Source organism: Panthera leo, chromosome A1, assembly GCF_018350215.1.
Source record: "Panthera leo isolate Ple1 chromosome A1, P.leo_Ple1_pat1.1, whole genome shotgun sequence".
Lineage (NCBI taxonomy): Eukaryota > Metazoa > Chordata > Mammalia > Carnivora > Felidae > Panthera > Panthera leo.
The window spans coordinates 37475766-37492900 of record NC_056679.1 but is presented as its reverse complement, the minus strand read 5'-3'; the positions used below and the strand labels follow the sequence as shown (position 1 = coordinate 37492900).

Sequence of the window (17135 nt, the reverse complement as noted above, 5' to 3'; positions counted from 1 at the left end):
GAGTGTTTTTATAAATTGCCTAAGGCATAGTATTTCACTAAGGCATAGTATTATTTGTGAGCACATGATGTCATACATTTTATATAACAAACATGTAACTTACAGCAAAAAAAATAAGCACAATTAACAAAATGATGATGTTTGTACTGATTAGTATGAACACTTCAAGGATAAGGGATGTGGAATTAAGCTCTCTGATCTCCAGTATTCTAAGGGATTGTCACTTGTTTCTTTTTTAAGAGTTACTAATTGGGCATTAGGTTAGAAATGGGTGTCTTCTTTAAATGATTCTATTTACCAATCTTTAAAAACATATTTACCAATGAATTGTGTTTTTTCTTATGTTTTGTTTTTAATCTGGGGATGTTCTTGCAATTTGTGGCAGGCAAAGAAACGTAGCTTACATTCTTCCTGTCTAAGGAACTACTCTTAATTATAATACACGCCACCAGCAATTTTTCCTTCAAAATCCAAGAAAATATAATGGTATATAACAGTTATTTTTAAGTGAATGAATATGCTGGTACAATGCTGAATATAAGGCCGTTTTCCTCCTCAGCTGAATCCATACTATATGATATTCTCATTGATACACACAGAAGTTGCTGCCCCAAAATGAAGTCTCAACTGGAGAGGTTCTATCCATTTTTATTTTTATCTCCTAAGTTTTCAGTTTTCCTTAGTTTTTTCCTGATGTCATTTTTTTAGTTATCCTAGATCCCATCTAGGATACCATATTTCTTTCCGTTGTTACATCTCTTTAGCTTTTTCTTGCCAGAGTGTTTTTCAGATTTTCCTTGTTTTTGGTGACCTTAAAAGTTGTGAGGAATACTGGTACGTTATTTTTGTAGATTGCCCCTCTAATGAAATTTACTGATTATTATTTCATGATTAGACTTACAGTTATGGGTTTCCTGGATAAAGACAGACGAGCTACCATGACATTTTTATCACCTAATACCATACCAAGGATGTCCCGTGTACACAATTTATCACTGTTCGTGTGGATCTTGATCACGTGGTTGAGATAATAGTGTTTACCAGTTTTTGCCACTATGAAGGTTGTTAAGGTTGCTCTTCTTTTTTTTTTTTAGAAGTGGTTTGTCTTCCATCAACCTTATTTCCATTTTGTTTGCCCTTGTGGAAAAGCAGCTAAGACCACTCAGTGGTGGTTTGTGCCCATTCAGGGGCCTGAGCAGTGGGAGACGCAGACCAGTCCTCAGTGGCAGGCTGAACACTCTAGTCTTTAATAGGGAACCACTTAATATCCATACCTGCACACCTTCAGACCAGTCTGTGACTTCAGGTTGTGTAGCAGCGAACCCAGGAGCTGGAGAAGTCCCCTGACCCTGAAATTCCTCGTCAGGTCGTAGCTTTTTCAGGAGCAGCTTGCCTTTCAGTTTCGATCTCTTCAAAATCTGCAAGATCAGTCATCACCTCTCATGGGTCTTCACAGGAAATGGTGCCACACATACGCAGAACTTCCCAAGCCAGCAACCACCCCATCAGACCCACTGAGTCACTGCAAGGGATGGCAAAGTTCACATCGCACAGAGGAGAGTCTGTGCCACACAGAGTGATGGTAGGCACTCTGAGAGGCTGGTGGTGGTCAGCCCCAGGATCAGTAACCACCAGAAGTCTTGGCTTCTGGAAGACTGCCTGGCTTCTGGTTGGTGAAGGTTTTGGGAGTGAAACAGCCAGCAACAGGAGTGGCTCCGGTAGCAGTAACAAATTTCAGCACTGGTCAGTACTCCTAGATGATAGGACACTGACATCAGCAGGATTTTCAATAGCAACAATGGTACGAGCTGCCAGCAAAAGCTTCTCCCAGATTCTCTTCAGGTTTATGATGTAGATACCATCACTTTTCCTTTTGTAGAGGTACTGTTCATCTGGGAGTCGAGGTTGGTGCGACCTAAGTGGGTTTCTACTCCAAGAAATTTGAGGATATCCTCCTCCTTCATTTGCGGGACATCAAGGCATTGCCAAAGTTTCCCTTAAAGTTACTATAGCAACACAGAACAAGGCTGTATAGACACCTTCCTGGGTAGTGCAGAAAGGCAAGGTTGTTCTTCCTTCTGCTTTCAATACTGTCATTTTGCTAATAAGTCACTATGTGCAGCTCATATTTAAGGAGTGGGAAGTTATGCTCTCCTTCCTTGAAGACAGTGGGTCCATATAAATGTTGTGAATTTTCCAGCATGCGGATTCACCTCTTTTCTCAAGCCACTTATTTAATTAATACTTTGTATCAATATGGACTCAGAGATATTTAGTTTATACTTTGAGTTATAATTCAGTGGGTCTTTCTTTCTTTCTTTCTTTCTTTTTTTGTTGTTGAAAATGTTCCAACTTTGGCCATCAGAAGTTTAGTCAGCTCTGGTGTCCCTTTAACATATCCTCACCCATGTGTTTTGGTTGTTCTTCTGGCTATTTGTTATTGCTTGTTTTTGAGCACGTCCTTAATTTCTGGCAACATGAGACAGCTCCAGACCCATCTTGTGTATTTCCCGCCTCCAAATCATGGAACTAGTCAACTTCCAAGGAGCCTGAGTTCTTTATACTAGAGACACGGATTACAAACGAAGACCTGGGCCTTAAAGGTGCTCACTGATGATACAGTGTTGTTGCTCACTGGTCTTCCCAGGAGACAAAGGGTATGTAAGTGTGTACTCTAACCTGTGGATATGCACATGTCCAGAAACATATCTAAACGTAAACATTTGTTTCTATAGTAAACTATAGGAGTTCAACCTTGGTCACAGTGTATAACCTTTTATACAGTTTTGAGTTCAGAGATTAATAAAATCCTTTTATGATTCAAGGATTAAATCATGCACGCAAAACACGCTACTTGGATTAGCAACAGATCAACATGTAAAAACACTCCATAATTTGGCAACTATCAATTTAAAACTCTTGTTCTTAAAAGTGGTTCAAAGGTCCAACACTGTATTCTTCCAGTGTGTAAATTGTACTGCACATTGTTCCTTCTGGCACTGAGTTTTCGAAACCTCACAGAGTACCATTTTTAGGCAAAGCAACAATAGAAGCATCTGTCCATGCAGGGGAGGTAAAGAGTAGGGTCAGTTTCAGTGTTAATCATCTGGCAAGACAGTGATACTAAGACTCATAGTCTAAAAATAAAATATCTTACAAACTGCAAACCTGCAACACATGATTTTTACACCTACTTACTAGAAAACTAAGGCAAGAATGTATTAATTTTGAATAAGGTAATATGAAAACAAGAATGCATTTTTGCTAACCTACAAAAAAAAAAGTTCTACTACAATTCAGAAAAATTTTATAAGACAGAGACCTAATGCTCATTGAAGAGAAGAAAAGAAATATACTTACTAAGTTAGCAATTATTCAGAGGAAATTAAATACCCAATTAGGGGAAAGGTGGCATGTGTAAGAAAAAGGAACATCCTCAGATAACACTGATAATACCAACCATTTGATAGAGAATAACCTTTTAAAAATTTTACCTGTGACACTTTTATTCAGCTTATTCTGGGTGCAGTGTAGTGTACATTAATTTCCACTTCGTATTTTGTCAAATACTGTCATCATCGTTTGATCATGTCAAATACTTCACCCACTCCACTCCAGTACACCCACAGCTAAGAACAGCATACTTCATTAGTGTCAGAATTTCCTAATATCAGAAGCTGCAGGCTCCTTAAAGACAAAAGTCTGTAAGAGTCTAGTACATAGTTTGTGTAGCACACAACGCAACTCAGTTCAGAGGATATTTGGTAACTCAAGCAAAGCGAGGGTAGGGACTACTGAAAAGTAAGTCTTGGGGCGCCCGGGTGGCTCCATTGGTCAAGCCTCCAACCTCGGCTCAGGTCATGATCTCATGGTTTGTGGATTCCAGCCCTGTATCGGGATCTGTGCTCAGAGCCTGGAGCCTGCTTCAGATTCTGTGTCTCCCTCTCTCTCTTCCCCTCCCCTGCTTGCACTCTGTCTCTCTCTCAAAAACAAACAAATATTAAAAAAAAAAATTACAAGAACAGAAAAACAAGTCTTTAAGAAGGCTTGTCATTTTAGGGCTCGAACCCATACTTTAAACAAACAAAATTCAGTAATTTCTGATTAGTTTTTCCATAAAACTATTTGAGCCAGTCTGTAACTAAACTTTGACATCGAATGTGAAGTCTCCACCAGTTTTGAGCAAAGTGTACATAGGTTCCAAGAGGGACTGCGTAAGGAAGGAGAGGCTTAGATATTTATAAGCCGACATATTCCCTCTCTCTTCTGTTTTTGTTTTTTTTTTCAATGTTTATTTGTTTAGTTTGAGAGAAAGACAGAGAGAACAAGTAGGGAGGGGCAGAGAGAGAGGGAAAGAGAATCCCAAGCAGGCCCTACACTGTCAGTGCAGAACCTGACATGGGGCTCATTCCTATGAACCGTGAGATGTTAACTTGAACCGAAACCATGAAGCGGATGCTTAATGGACTGAGACACCAAGGCACCCCTCCCTCCCTCTTCTTGTTGAGTGTCCAGGGAACTGCTGTAGAAGCTTCATCAAAAACTGCCTTGAAGTGTGATAACCAGGTACTTCAGTCACTCTGCAGCCCAGAACCCCTCAGCCATGGCAAAGTCTTGTGGGCAGTGAGGGGAACGACCTTCTCTTACAGTTTCTCAGTTAGGTCTTCATCATCAATATGATCAAAGTTCCCTCTAGGAGGAGAAGGGTGTTGAGTCAATAGTGTTGCACTTCAGCATACCACGTTGCAGAGATTGTCAAATGATTTAAGACTCAAAGGAGAAGAACAAACTAAGAATGTGTCCGTTGGTGGACAAGACAGAAGGTATAAAGTGTCTTAATCTCCTTGTCCAGTTGTATTCCATCAAGATTCTCCTGTTTCCCATGTCCCATCACATTGGCAAAACAGTTACAAACACAGTAGAGATATATTCTCCAGGAGATGTGTTGGTTGTGTGACTGATCAGTAGGCAAGTTTACTTATATACCCATCCCCCACCACGACACACTTGACGGCCTGCTTGGGGCTCCAGGTGTTGAGAAAGAAAGCAGTGGCTTGGCTAGTCCAAAGCCCAAGCTTCTCATTTTTATCAACCAGTCAAGCCAGATATTTAGGGACTAGCTCGTTCCTATGTAATACTATATTTTTGAGAGTGAAATCCCTGAACTGGGAATACCAGACTTAAAATTGTTTATAGATATCTGACATTGGAAGTTGACTTTGTATCTCTGTGGTACAGCTCCCTTATTTATCAAAGAAGTTAGAGCCCAGTATAATTATGAGTATAGAGTAAGATTATATACCTGAAGTGCTAAAGTAAAAATAGTGCCTTGATTTCAAATAAGTGTTCAATGGATATAACTGACTAGGAATTTAGCATTACTACAACATCTCAATTCCTGTCCCATTTGGCCTGGAACACTTATTATTATTGATCTTCTCTTGGGAATTAGTAGCAATATCCTCTGGCTGAACAAAACAAAATACTAAAGCAAAACAGACCAACAAACAAAAATAGATACTTTACTTAAAACAAAGTAGTTTGCCAGGAATGGCAGCAAACCCTGGGCTGCTGGATGAGAGATTACTCCACATTTTGCTAAGAAAGGGAGGAGAAGGCATGGGGGTCAAGACCCCGTTCCCCTCACTCATATTCTCATTTATTGCAGCGTCAGGCCAATCACAAATCTCAGTTGGCTTGAGGTGTACAGAAGGCGCCTAACATTTCAGGTATGCAAAAACAAAGGGTGCATGACTTAAAGGTGAACCATCGCAAGCGACTGACTAAATCAGAGACCTACAGCAAGGGTCTCTGTGTCCAATTGTGTTACTAAACACTGTATACAATGTATAGATAATGGAGTTCCCAGAGGCCTGCAGAAAGAGTTCCAAGAGACCCAAGCTTAACTGCAGCCCATCAGAAATCTTCCTGTTACATTTTAGCTGGCCAACCATTGTGTATAATCTCCTCATCCTCAGTAATGACCCCAACAGCAGTTAATCCATTTGTAGTTACTAGTACCTTACATAAAACACAAAAGCATTTCTGTCTTCCCCAAGCAAAGGCAGGGACATCCAAGGCACTATTGCTGGGATTTACAATGGAACCTCAGTTCACGGAGGGGAACTCTGGATAAGAACTTCAGAGCCTAGACAGGGATTCATTTTTCAGGAATAAATAGCTAATGCGAGATTTCTCAGTCAGTAACTGATTTTTTCGTAAGACTGTATTCATCTATCCCTGCAACATGCTTCTTTAAATAATAAGATGAATAAATAATTTACAGTTTATTTTACTTGAAGAGAGATTATTTCTATCAGATGCAGTTTAGATTTTGGAGAATGGTCAGAGTTTGGGGACCACCCATTATTTGTGTAGAGATTTAAAAATAATAGTGGTTGTACACTAAGCTAGAGTAGCAATTACACAAGGCTTGACCTCTTTAGAGGGGAAATGTCTCACAGAAGTGATAAAAAAATCCACGTGTAAAGATTCAAAATATCAGGGAGTAAAAAAAAAAAAAATATTCTAATCAAGCCACTCCAAATCAGTCCAGAAGGTGACTAATGACATTTCTTATTATTAATGCTTTTTTAAAAGTGCACTTAACATGATAAATCATTTTTCGTATAAGAAACCAATCAGGATCAGAGCATTTGCCCTGTGTGAGGATAGGATTAACATACTGCTACTTAAACAACTAATGTTCCAAATATCCAGTGGTATATTAAATTGTCTGTGACCTCTAGAAATTAACCCCCCCCAAAATTTTAAATTTCTTCTACTGAAACTATATAATATAAATTTATTACTTATAAAATACAACCTAACTATTAGCCTAATTTTCTTCAAATCCTTTAATTTTTAAAATCCTTGATAGTAAAAAGTATGTACTAAAATGCGTAAGTACATCAGTGTGATCTCTCAGAATCCCAGATTAAGGCAAACTACAACATGGATCATTTTCCTTAGAATTCTTGATGAATTTCTGGCTAATTGGCACCACTCTCCTTCCTAACAGAGCCAAAATTTCTTATTATGATTATTTTACAGCCTAATTTGTTATACTATTCCACACATTTCATTAGAGCCTTTAGCGTAAGTGGTCACAATCAGTCTTTTATTTGTATTCAAAGTAAAAGAACGAATATAAAATCCTCCAAAATTTTATTCTATTCCACTACACAATTCTGACACAACAGATTTTTAAATTTTTTTAATGTTTATTTATTTTTGAGAGAGACAGACAGAGTATGAGTAGGAAAGGGACAGAGCGAGGGAGACAGAGAATCCGAAGCAGACTCCAGGTTCTGAGCTGTCAGCAAAGGAGCCTGACGTGGGGCTTAAAATCACCAACCACGAGATTATGACCTAGAGCCAAAGTCAGACACTCAAGTGACTGAGCCACCCTGGCACCCCTGACCCAACAAAATTTTTTAAGCCTGGGTATTATTAATAATTTTCTTAAAATACACCAAGTTCTAGTGTGTAGCATATCTGTGGCTTTACAGGTAACAAAGGAGACCAGAAAGTTCTCTTTCTCCAGGATAATTTGTCTCTTGCCTTTTCTTGATTTATGGCACCAGTAAGAAATTTACCAATTTAAACTGAGTATATCACATTATCTAACTTGTGTATGTTATGGCCCAGAGGGATACGGGCAAGTATATGGTAATCTCACTAATTCGTTTCGATGCTAAAGTAAATTATAGAAACAACAGAAAAATCTCGTGTGTTCACAACTTTTGGGTTTTCAAGAGAAAATAGCCAAGTGTGAAGTATGGGAGGATTCAAAAGTTCCTCTTCTGATTTATTCCATTTTTGTTTGCACCTTACGCATACTTAGGAAGTGTTTAATGATTTGTATCCTATAAATCAACAGTCTTCAACTACTTCTGTTTATAGAATTAAGTCAATTACCTAGAGAAATTAAAGGAAAATTCTCTGATTGACTAAGAAGCCATTTTTAATTACAGTTCTCTAGGTCATCCAGATTTCTGGATATTACCAAAAGGTAGGATAAATGATTAAAAAGTGTTGGATTTGAAGTGAGAATCTCTAGAAACTTAGTCTCATATGCAATTTGTAATCCTGGTTTTCTCATGTGAGAAACGGGTGTAATATATCACCCAAGTGAGTGTAACTATATTAGATGCATCACAAATTCATAAATACATGACAGGGCTTATGACATGAAATCATGTGTAACCAGCTGTATCAAAAAACCTAAGACTTTTTGTGAAAGTAAAGATACAGATATTAAAAAATTCTTTGGAGCTAAGAGCCAGCCCTTAGCCTAGATCCTTAAACTCCTAGAGCATAAAAGCAACTATTTAGCGATGCTTGGGTGCCCCTGTTAAGCATCTGACTTCAGCTCAGGTCATGATCTCACAGTTCATGGGTTCAAGCCTCACCTAGGGCTCTGAGCCTGGAGCCTGCTTCAGATTCTGTGTCTCCCTCACTCTGTTCCTCCTCCACTCATTCATTCATTCATTCATTCATTCTCTCTCTCTCTCTCTCCCTCCCTCTCTCTCTCTCTCTCTCAAAAAGTGAACATTTAAAAAAAAATTAAAAAGCAACCAATTAATTGTGTAAATAATATACTGATTTTAAAAGGCATACGTTCCAACTGGAGAGTTGGAAATCTCCAGGTAGGTATGGCACTGACACTCTTGGTAGTGCCAGAGAGGAGAAATCCTACACAATGGATGGTGTCATGTCATTTAGATGCACTTCCAGACTGGTTACTTCTAAATAAATGCCTGCGCCTTCAAGTAACCTAAATAAATTAGTATGAGATACAACCTTGATTACTAGAGTTTTTGTTCCTGTGAAGGACAAAAAAAGGAGAGAGAGAGAGACAGAAAACAAGGTTAAAAAGAAACACTGGATAAAGTAGTGTGTTGGAAAAAAAATCTATGTGAACGAAGACATAGTATAATTATTTTTGTGTGAATGGCATTTGCTGCCTCCTGATTTACGTAACTTTCTGAATGCCAATGCCACATTGTTTCATTACTGTAATACATATTTAAGTATGTTCCAAAATCAGGAAGTATGCTTCTAGCTTTTTCTTCTTATTGATTTTTAAAATGCATTTTATATATGTTAAGTTATATTTTCATGTAAATTTTTAAATATTCAAAAAAGGAAATAATACCTATGTCATATAAACTCCAAAATATATCTATGGATCACATTTTACATCTATTCTTACATTCTTCCCTATAGGAGAATCTCTCCTCTCTCTTTACACACACACACACACACACACACACACACACACACACACCCTTATACACACCTCTTACCAAAAAATTAGGATAATCTCACTTTATACATATAATAACACAAGCTGTTTTTTGTTTACTGTGAAATATAAAGATTTTGTACCACATTTAGAACAGTCTTCATGACCGTGGAAATTTTTAATTACATATTAAGAGAGTATTACAATTAGCTAAATTCCATACTGACATAGATTTTTTTTTGGTAGTTTCAAAAAATCTCCATTATCAACAATGCTGTAATTTCCATTCCTCTGATTAATATAGAACTTAATCCTCTTGTCCCTCTCTTCCAAATATTCTGGCCTCCATCCCTCCCATCCTATCAGTCCACTTTAGGCTGTAGCCATTCTTGCTTGACTCACCATCTTGGAAAATCTATTTCACCTCCCTGTCTCCTCCATTCTATTGTGCATCATGCAGTCAATTATATTTTGAACAATCAAGCATGTGATTATGTCAGTTCCATCCTTAGTGTTTTTGATAGAATGCTACTGCTCTCCTGTTAAAAAGTATATCTTCATCATGTTTTAGAATATATGATATCCACCTTGCTTCAGCTTTATCTCAAGCTATGTTTTTCTCACTGTTGTGACATTATTTTCTTTATCACCATGATGTATTACATTCTCTCCTAACTTAAAAATATATTAACCCTCCTTTGTCTTTTCCCTGGGATCTTCCTTCAAGCCTTCTATATACATACAGATATGTACTATTAGCTTGGCTAATTTCTTCCTTTGTTTTTCAACTTATAATTCACTCTCTCACTATCTACACCATTTTAAATCCTTTCCCCTTGCATTGCCATAGTACACTGCCTTTTCTTCCCCCATCATTTCAGTTGCCTAAATTATTTAATTTTTGTTTTAACTTATTGATGCCAGGCTTCATGAACTTACTGTTTCTTTACAACTATCACAGTGCCTAGAACATTATTTATGCTCAATACTTTAGAAGTTGACTTGAAGACTGTAGGGAGCCACTGAAGGTTATAGGCAATACAGAAACATAGTAAGTTGGATATAGAAGGTGCACACCCACTCTTCATTCTCACATCTACCAAGCTTCTTTTTAATAGAAACACCAGAAAATATAAACTTTCACATATATTCTTCAGTTAGCATTCTGAATGTAAATAAGATCCTAGTAATTAAATGCATTCATGAAATTTAAAAAGGAGAACAAAAGATAATTTTTTGCTGCTTTAAAATTTCCTACCAAGAAGCAAAACTATAGGTATATGAGTTTCTCCTGGCAACTTTGGTAGCAAAGACTATTCTCAGTAGTTCCATATCTAGTTTCTTTCTTCATGGACAAAAGGAAAGTATGGGAGCAGAGCTAGAGAAGCCGTCTATTCCATTTTCTTTTTGTTGAATTGTAGTTATGGCAGGTGTTTTTTGTCTCCAATTCACTACTTATAAGAGTGGCTTATTAAGTACCGTTTCCTAGAGCCTCAAGGATTGTATATATTCTTATATTAACAACATTGTCCTAAACTACTGAGAGTATTTGCTCTTTTCCAAACTCAGTTTTGAATGTCACAGCACTGGAGTCAAAAAAGATGGCAGACACTTGAGGAAGGAAATCAACTTGACTATTTGAATGGCTGATCACTCCAGACAGTTATTATCTGGTTACTAATGGAAAATGGAACACTATGAGAACACGGCATGTGATGACAAAATAGTTACTTAAATTTTCTTCTGTGGTCATCTGGAATAGAATCAGTCAAGATAACTCTTTGAAAGACCAAATGTCAAATGTCTGCTTCAATACAACATATTGATGGAGAAAATTGTGCATGGGCTGTCTCCTCCCTTTGTGAGAAAGATTAAAGAAAGAAAATGCAAGTGTGAGATTTTAAATTAGTGGCTCAAATCACAGAGAACTGGAGAGTTTCAACCATCCAAAATAATACCTTATTTCTTATAATTATAGGGCTGTTTTCATAAAATATCAGATTCAAAGTCTGATAATGTAGGCTGCTAAAATACCATATAAAATTAATTCACATTCTTGCCATGGCCAGTTACTTAAAATTAGGAAATTTATGGGATAAAGTAGGACTGTGAGAATTGAAATGAGAAATTATGGATGAATTTGGATGACTGTGACTATAATTATATGATAAACTTGCCTGATGGTCTAGTTTTGACTTGGTTAAAAACCATGTAGTGACTGATCCTAGGCACGTTACCTTGCAAGGGGACACCAAGTGACCTCATGTTGCACCTCAGCGATTCCAATTGCCATCACATCTGTAAGTGGACTCAGATCTGAACGTACCCTCAGACAGTGTAATGTTCTACCTGAGATGAGAAGCCTCACATGCCACAGATATTGTAGCCTTACTCTGACTACATATCAGAAGAAATCTAGTCAATTGTACAAATTGCCTTTGTTTCTTAGAACCATAATGAAAAAAAAAAAATGCATACATTTAAATACAGCCCAATATACCCGACCAAAGATTCTGGACCCAACGAACTAAGTTGAGCATCTTCAGGAGATTCTGAAGTTTGCAGAGGTGATTGACTGAAATTTGGACTCACTGGACTTTCAATACCAGATATTCTTTCCATCTTACAATATACAAATGCAAAAGATGAATAAAATGGAAATGTTCAAATAGATTACCATATAAGATCAGCTTCCCTTCATCTTAACTACATCTCACAGAAGATCCTAGCCACTTACTTCAACAAGGTGGTGAAAAATAAACTGGAAAAAACATCCTTAGAAAGGCTCATATTGGCTATACTCACAGCCTGTGAAAGACACAAGAGGAGAGATGGAACCCCAAAGCAGGAAAAGCGAAAGGGGCATATAATCACTAGACACTTACTTATCAGTAGGGCTGATTAAAGTTACCAGGATTGTTTGATATGGTAAGATTTCTGGTTAATTTCTCATGAGGTTCCAAAGAGTAAACTACACTTCCCAAATCCTATTTGATGTGTGTGTGTGTGTGTGTGTGTGTGTGTGTATACACACATGTGTATGTATATACATATATATACACATGTGTGTATATATATACACACACACATCAAATAGGATGATATATATACGCGTGTATATATATATACACATATATATGTGTGTGTGTGTATATATATATATATATATATATATATATATATATATATATATATATAAGAAATAACTCTAAATTAGTGTATAAGGATTAGTTCATAAGGATGAAAAGAACTAGGACTCTTCAAAAAAGGTTTCATGACAATGCCACAGGATATACTGTGTTTTCTTTCTACCTTTTGCCAAAGATATGCAGGACCAGTTCTGAGGATAGACTATATAGGGAAAGGGACATAATGAGATGTTTGTGCAGTTACTGATCACTGACTTTCAGTCATCATTAACCCCTGGAGGCAATGAATGCTGCTGGCATTTCATACGTCTGAGTGAAAGCCTGGGAAGTCGTGTGATAAATGCAATGTTGGACAATTTCCATCTCACAGTGATCTAGTACATCCACGAGGTCATCCTATGGTTATTTCAACAGATCCAGAATCATAAAGAGGCCAAATCAGTAGATCTCAAAATCATATCTGTGTTCCCTTATTTAAAAGTTTTTAAAACAAAACAGATTTAATTTGTATATACATATTTATTGCATTGGCACTTGCACTGATGATACAAAAGCAATAGTCTTCTGGCACTTTAGTTAAAATCAAGATTATAGATAGATGATATAGATGTAATATAGATATAGATAGCTATAGATATAATGTAATATTACTCAACCATAAAAAGGTTGAGATCTTGCCATTCACAACAAAATGGACAGACCTAGAAGGTATTATGTTAAGTGAAGTAAGTCAGAAAAAGAAAGACAAATATGATTCCATTGATACGTGCAATCTAAAAAACAAAACAAATGAATAAAAAAACAGAAAACAGAATCAAACCAACAAATACAGAGAACAAACTGATAGTAGCCAGGGGAAGGGGGCTGGGGATATAGGCAAAATAGGTGAAAGGCAGTGGGAGATAGAGGCTTCCTGTTATGGAATTAGTAAGTTATGGATATAAAAGTCACAATAAACAGAATATAGTCAATGATATTGTAACAGTATTGTATGGTGACAGTTGATGACTACAGTTTTGCTGATCACAGCATCACATAGAGTTGTTCAATCACTGTGTTGTACACCTGAAACTAATTTAAGATTGTATGTCAACTACACTCAAAATTTATTTTTTTTTAAATTTTTTTAACACTTATTTATTTTTGAGACAGAGAGAGACAGAGCATGAACACGGGAGGGGCAGAGAGAGAGAGGGAGACACAGAATCTGAAACAGGCTCCAGGCTCTGCGGTCAGCACCAGAGCCCGACGTGGGGCTCGAACTCATGGACCATGAGATCATGACCTGAGCCGAAGTCGGCCGCTTAACCGACTGAGCCACCCAGGCGCCCCTCAAAATTTATTTTAATTTTCACTTAAAAGAAAGACTGGCGTCTTAACAGTGGTAAAGACTCAGTCATTTGAAAGATACATCCTTGATAATGGTTTCTCTTTTCAAAACAAAACAAAACAAAAGCCTTTGTTGCCAGTGATAAAATTCTAGTTTTCAAATAGAAAATTATAATTCTAGAAAGTTTGTATCTGTTATCATTGAGCTTGACAGTTTCCCAACACATACTTTTCAAATAAGGCTTGTCATGATATTTATGAATGAAATTTTTGATATTACATAATAAAATGTGTCAAAATTTGAATGGTCTGCATAATACCATGAATCAATATTACCAAGTGATCAATGCATGATGTTACAAAGTCATGCAGACATAAAAGATCCCTTCAAAGTGCAAATAGGCTTATGTAACAGAGTTTGAAGCTTATTGATAAGGTTTCAAATTCTGCATTGCAACTGACCTTTAAGAAACTACGGCTTTTCAAGTTTTCTTGTAATATCAAAGAAGAATAGCCATAATTATCTGAAATGTTATTAAAGTCTGCCTCTATTTTCTAACTACATATCTTTGTAAGACCAAGTACTCTACACGTACTTTAACTTAAAAAACATACAACAATCGATTATAAGGATTCAACTTTGTCCTATGAATCCAGACATTAAACTGGCTTACAAAACTGTAAAGTAATTATGCTTTTCTCACTTTCTTTTGAAAACATAGTGATACTTTCATAAAATTATGTATGACAAATTGTCCTCTATGGTTTATTATTGTTATTTTAAAGTGAATCAATAAATACATATTCAGCAAACTTCTCATAATATAGAACGCAGTATTTAGCTATAGATTTTACCCATATAAACAAAAGCTCTTTGAGATTTTCAGTAACTTTTCAGAGAATCAAGTAACCCTGATACCAAAAATTTTGAGAACTATTCAACTAAATAAACTAAGCAACTAAAATTCCTGACAAGCATGATGTCACAATATGGCAGAGTAGGTGGTTCCCAGCTTCAATACTACTTACAGACAGATCAGCTCTCCACTACCCATACACAGGATGTCGTTGTGAAAATCCCAGAAACAAGAAATAATGCTGAAGCAACGGCCTGGATCATAGACACTGAGAAATGGAAACCTGCATTAGAAGGAAAAAAGAAGCAGTTTCACCTTGAACACATTCCCCTGCCCAGGATGCCATAGCACCGCTCTGAGAATACCTCCCTGTGCTTATGGGTTCTATAGTCAGGGGAGAGCCCCAAGTGGACTTCCACTATCCCCAGCATTAGAGGACACTTCCTGTGAGGCCCACATAGGTCTTGCCTCACAGGGATCACCAGGGGAATCAGAGGGTCTAGACGACAGGAGATCAGCTAGAGGTACAGAAGGAGGTGGAGCTCGCAGCAACCAACATGCAGACTTTGGCAGACCACATTTCTGCCGGCAGCAGTGCCCAAGCAGAGAGCCCCTCCAGGGGTTCTCCCCATTTGCAGAGCCAACCTAGTGACTCCATCTAGCCAAGAAGCATGACTGGCAATTCTGCCCAGTGGCACAGCTAGTCAATGGGCTGTTCCAGATAAGGAACAAATCCTATAGCCTGCCTGGACAGGGAGCCCATCAAAATCCTGTAGCAGCCCATCCTACAAACCTACATGGGCAGACAGACAAGATAGAAACCCCCCCAGCTATGGAGCATAATCTCTGGCCCTACCTCACTAGTGATCCTGATCAGTCAGTGACCTACAATGAACTTGAGCAGTCACAGACACACGTCTACTATGCCACCTAGCCACAGGGCATAGCCGAAGGCCCTGGCTGATTGCTGCACACAACCTGCCTGTGGACTGACCTAAGCAAAAGCATAACCCAGTGGCTTCATCCAATCACACAGCATAACCTGTTGCCTTACCCGACCAAGAAACCCCAACAGCAGCCTTGCCCAACAGCAGACCATAGCCTCCAGCCCCACCCAACTACCAAGAAGAACTGTCAGCCACACCTGACCAGGCTGCCTGGCCAGTGACCTCTCTAACAAATAGCCTAGCCTGTGGCCCTACCCAACTTTGAGGTAACCTATGGCCCCATCTGAACACAGAGGATGGCCTGAGATTGCACCTGATCATAAAGCCCTGCCTTCGGCCCTGCAAATGTGGATTCCAGCCAGCAGCACCATCCATTTGGGGAGCACAGCCTGACTTTCAAGTTTCCAAAAGTCAAAGACAAAATTTTGAGGCAGCAAGAGAACAGACTTGTCACGTACAAGTGAGTCCACATAAGATGATCAGTGGGTTTCTCAACAGAAACCTAACAGGCCAAGAGAGAGTGGAATGATATATTCAAATACTGGGAAAAACCTGTCAACCAAGAATACTGACCTGGCAAAGTTGTCCTTCATAAGTGAAAAGGAGATAAATCCTTTCTCAAACAAAAAAGCTTCAGGAGTTCATCATCACTAACCTGCCTTTCAAGAAATGCTAAGGGAGTTCTTCAAGCTGAAAGGAAACTAAATAACCACGAATAAACCTATGAATATGTAAAACTCTGTGAAAAGATACCTACATAATCAAAGTAAGATCCTCTAATATTGTCATGATGATACATAAATCACTTTCAACTCTAATTTAAGAGTTAAAGGACAAATGTATTAAAAATAGCTATAACCAGGGTATAGATTCATAGTATAATACAGATGTAAATTGTGACATCAATAACCTAAAATGTGAGTGGGGGAGAGGTAAGCAGTTTCTGTATGCGGAGGTAAAGTTGTTACCACCTTAAAATACGATATTATAACTATAGGAGATTTTATGTAAACTTCATGTTAACTTCAAAGAAAAACCTGTAGTAGATACACAAAAGATTAAGATAAAGGAATCAATGCATACAGCCACAGCACTTCACATCACAAAGTAAGACAGAAAGAGGGGGGAAAGGGAGCAAGAGATCTCCTAGTCAGAAAGCCATTAACTAAATGGCAGTAGAAGTCTTTATCAATAATTTTCTTAAATATAAATAGCCTTTATGTTCCAAACAAAAGACACAGACTGGCTGAATAAAAAATACAAGATCCCATGATATGCTGCCTACGAAAATCTCACTTTAGCTTTAAGAACACATAGGCTGAAAAGGAAAGGATGGAAAAGATATTCTAAGCAAATGGTAACCAGAAGAGTCCAGGGGTGGCTATACTTATAAATGACAATATAGACTTTATGTTAGAAATGGTCACAAGAAGGGCACCTGGGTGGCTCAATCAGTTATGCATTCGACTTTGGCTCAAGTCATGATGTCACAGTTTGTGAGTTTGAGCCTTGCACTGGGCTCTGTGCTGACAGCTCAGATCCTCTATCCTCCTCTCTGTCAGATCCTCTGTACCCCTCTCTCTGCCACTTCCCTATTTTTCCT

General features: G+C 37.8%; 1 pseudogene; it reads right to left on the bottom strand.

Annotated features, from left to right (window-relative positions):
* Nucleotides 1-1152: 1152 nt before the first annotated feature.
* The window catches only part of LOC122229166, a 138889-nt pseudogene continuing 122906 nt past the window's right edge, over nucleotides 1153-17135 (bottom strand).